Source organism: Ctenopharyngodon idella, chromosome 6, assembly GCF_019924925.1.
Source record: "Ctenopharyngodon idella isolate HZGC_01 chromosome 6, HZGC01, whole genome shotgun sequence".
Taxonomy (NCBI): domain Eukaryota; kingdom Metazoa; phylum Chordata; class Actinopteri; order Cypriniformes; family Xenocyprididae; genus Ctenopharyngodon; species Ctenopharyngodon idella.
This window is the reverse complement of record NC_067225.1, coordinates 7,504,315-7,508,579: the sequence shown is the minus strand read 5'-3', so window position 1 is coordinate 7,508,579 and position 4,265 is coordinate 7,504,315. Positions and strand designations below refer to the sequence as shown.

At 35.4% G+C, this 4,265-nt stretch overlaps 1 long non-coding RNA gene across 1 annotated transcript; it reads right to left on the bottom strand.

Annotated features, from left to right (window-relative positions):
- Positions 1-438: 438 nt before the first annotated feature.
- LOC127514385 (uncharacterized) lies at positions 439-2,751 on the bottom strand. The gene is made up of 2 exons (XR_007930619.1): positions 1,462-2,751; positions 439-1,389 (listed from the first exon to the last, which is right to left on the bottom strand). It is a non-coding gene; the product is annotated as an uncharacterized LOC127514385 (long non-coding RNA).
- Positions 2,752-4,265: the final 1,514 nt, after the last annotated feature.

Below are 4,265 nucleotides of genomic sequence, written 5' to 3'. Positions count from 1 at the left end.
AAATGTCAGGGCATGTCAAAACTTCTCCAGGGCCCCGAAAATCCTCAGACCGCAGAGGGTTAACATTAAATTAGATTTGATGAAACCTGTAGAAACCCTGTAATGTGATTTTCACCCACACTTTCATTTTGTTTTCCTTGCTGAAATGTTAGATTTTTTTTAATGAAAGATCAAAAGGATAAATAATACAGATTTATTTTCACAGCTTTCTTTGATCATATTTACCAAGGGTGCCAACCATTCTGATCACAACTGTGCAGTAGATCTTACTAGTTTCATTTTTAGTTTCAAAATGAGCAACTGGGTGGCTTTTGGCTTCAACTTCTCCTCATAAGGGGTCAAGCAGGTCAATTATAGCAGTGATAAATGAAAATAACAACAGTGATTGTGATAAGCACCGAGAACAATCTCTCAACACTGAAATGTCATTATGCTGAATGCCAGTCATGAAAAAATTATCATCTTTATTAAATGTCACTAACATGTAGGAAACATATTTCATTAAGACAAATTGTTCGAAAGTATTGCAGTGGTTACAAAAGGCAAGTATACTGTATGTCCAAAGTATACATGAATCAAATCTGGTCACACATTTGTGTTTACCTGCAGTGATCACTGGTGGTGATTAATCATATGCAACTTTATATAGTTACCAATATTTTAGGTTTTAAACTAAGGAAAACTAACATAATTACTCACATAATTTGAATGCAGTTGAACGCTTGAAAACAGAATGCAATGCAAATTCGTCTTCTATTATGACTAAAATCAACAAGGATAACAGTCAGATTTGTTCTTTAACACATCACATTAAGTGCTAACAATGTATATTAGAATTTTATATATTATATAATTTTATAATTTTACATATCAAAATTTTCTGGTTCTGATTAATTGAAAAAAGTTTGTAAATTATAATATATAATATTAATATATCACAGACTTTCTATACCATTGAGGATACATATTCTATTTTAATTAAGGCAGAGCAAATTTAAAAAGGTCTATCATTTGATAACAATATGACCTGTTCCACCAATTATGTACTTTATATATAGAAATTAACAATGAAAACAAACATCATAATGAAGATCCCAGTCAGCTGGTTTGGATTCCTCTCTCACACCTCTTTCAGCAGAATCCCATAAGGACGAATGGACTTCTCCACGATCTCCTCCTCTTCAGCAGCAGATGTGGCTTCAGGAATCTCAATCAGCCAGTAGTCCTGTCTGTCACACACTTTCCTCATCTTTGGATTGATCCTGTTCTGCATCAAGACTCTGTATCTCTTCCCGGTCTTTTTGGATGTAAATTCCGTGCTGTAGCCAGAAGCCTGATCTATGTCGTATGTTGAATAGATTCCTCTACCGTAGAATTGTCTAGGACCTGCTTTGTAATGGGATTTGACAATACCTTTAGCACCATCAACACTGGTTCCATGATAAGAGATGGGCCACTCACCAGCCACTGAGTGACTCCTCCATCCATCTGTGCCCAGCCAGGCGTTTCCATCAGGGTACTTGTTCAGGACTTTGAGAGCAATGCGGTACCATCCACATGGACGTTTATATGGCTCACCACCCGCATGCATACTGACTTGTCACTTAAATGTGTGAAATCATAATCAAAGCGAGGTTCGAAGAATTCATCCATGTCCACAAACATCTCCTCACGTACATCTGAGTTGAAACCTACCAGTGTTGCTTGTTGCAGATGATTATTAAACAGATCTGCAATTTGTTTGAGGAATCCTTTTGGCAGAAAATTATGTATATTGAGTTCATTAGGATCCAACTTTCCAGCTAATCCATTGCGAGGCTTCACAGTTGTTCCAACGAGGACAGACAGCGCCTCCAGAACAACTTCCCTGTCCACTGTAGACATAATGCTGATTTGCCTCAACAAACTGGAAAAAGTGAAAAAATCTTTTGGCTCGTACACTGATGTGGCTCTTGCTCTTGCTCTGCTATAAATATGGACTCAGTTATGACGAAAAGGAAGTGGTATTTATTTTTACTTTCAGTTTTGAAGTAAATTAGGGTCTACAAAACTTCAGCTGTCGGCCATGAACACTACAGTCCTTAAATATTTTTTGTTTCACTGTTTGAGTAACTTAAATACCTGCCCAGCACAGCCCCTTTTACTCATGACAAATAATTTTATTTAATGGACATATGAAAGATGGTATGAAATGAGTGCAATTAGCTTTTTTTTTTTTTTTTTTTTTGGACCAGGGCCAAGAAACCAGCAATGCCACAGCTGTGCTTTAAATTCTGCAGATAAAAGACAGTATATCTCCAGTTAGAAAGTTGTTAAAAGTGTTTTCTGACATGAACTTTGGAAGGCTGAACTTTGGATTTCATAGATTTCACCACAATAGATTACACATTAAAGTTGAAATCTAGTTATTTTTTTCTGCAAGGCAAGTGAAGATCGTTGCTGACATAGCATTTGGGAGCAATCAGGATTCTCTGTTTGGAGAATTACATCTGGAATTTGTCTCTTGTATGTTTAGTTTGAATTCCATTACTTTAATACTTAAAGGGATAGTTCACCCAAAAATGAAAATCACCCCATGATTTACTCACCCTCAAACCATCCAAGGTGGTTATGACTTTCTTCTTTCAGACTAATAGAATCGGAGATATACATCCATATTTAATACTTTATAATCTAAAATAACTAGCTTCCGGCAGACACACTTTTTTGCTTCAAATCCCCCCATTCGCTGCCATTATAAAGCTTGGAAGAGCCAGGATATTTTTAAATATATCTCCGATTGTGTTCGTCTGAAAGAAGATAGTCATATACACCTAGGATGGCTTGAGAGTGAGTAAATCATGGGATCATTTTCATTTTTGGTTGAACTAACCCTTTAAGATGCATCACACCCATTAACACTAATCTTTACAGATTAGTCAAATGATTTATAGACAATAAATAAGCAGTTTTGGGGGAGCAGTTTTGACTTTCGACCTCAAAGAAATGTACCGTTTTTCATGGAGTATTATTGAGACATGTTACCAAGTTGCAGTCTCCTGTATAATCACTACTCATAAATGTAGTAAAGTCATTTAGTATCAGACCGATGTATGTTTTTAAGTATGTTTTTATAAGACATTTAAAAAAACTGATCAAATCAATAATGGATCAACTAAAGATCATATTTGTTGGAGCTCAACAGGCATTCAACATTTTGCTTGAAATTTTATTTTCTACTGAGTCAAAAAAACAAACGTATGGGTTATTGGAATCATGCAGTCAAGGATGCAGGATTTGCTTTAAAGGATTAGTTCACTTTAAAATGAAAATTACCCCAAGCTTTACTCACCCTCAAGCCATCCCAGGTGTATATGACTTTTTTTTTTCTGATGAACACAAATGGAGTTATATTAATAAATATCCTGACGCATCAAAGCTTTATAATGGCAGTCAACTGCCAGTGAACATTGCATCAGTTATCCTTTTTTCGTAATTTGAATACGTAAAGCGTAGGACATAGTGTAAGCCTTTTGAACTGCGAGACTTTTACACTTTCTTTGTAAGTTTAATATGGAAGACGGTCTGGCGGAAGATAGATATTTTACTTTTAACTTGTTGAATATGGATATTTTTCTTACACAAACATATCGCTTCGCTTCAGAAGGCCTTTATTAACCTAGGATGGCTTGAGGGTGAGTAAAGCTTGGGGTAATTTTCATTTTAAAGTGAACTAATCCTTTAAGCCCTCTCAAAGAAAGTGAAAGTAAATGGCAAAACGGATTTAAAGATAGTGTTTCAAAAAAGACGTGAGGAGTGAAATTTCAGTTATTCGTACTTTGAATGATTTTCTTTGACATTTGTTGTTTGACTATCAGCAGGTTTATTAGGGTGCTGTCACTTTAAGACCGAATGCATATATGCAATATATTGTTACACACGTTTTCTTTCTTATTTGGCTGATTTGGATGTTTGAAAAGCTCAGGCTTTTAGGAAGGAATGAAAGCTCACCGCTGTGAAGGAAAGGAAGGTGTGCAGGACGGAATGCGGCTGTGGAACACAAATAAATGTTTTACCTCGATTGTCTCGTTTTCATAATTGAAATTGAAAAATCGATTACGATTAATTGCACAGCCCTACTTTTAAGACATTTTTATAACTTGAAAAAATAAAAGTTATACTGTACATCCATAACAAAACAAACTTACACAGTCTTCATGTAGTGGGAACATTTATGTCTGTGATATATCTTAAATGATCTATTTAATAGCATTGTGTGGTAGACA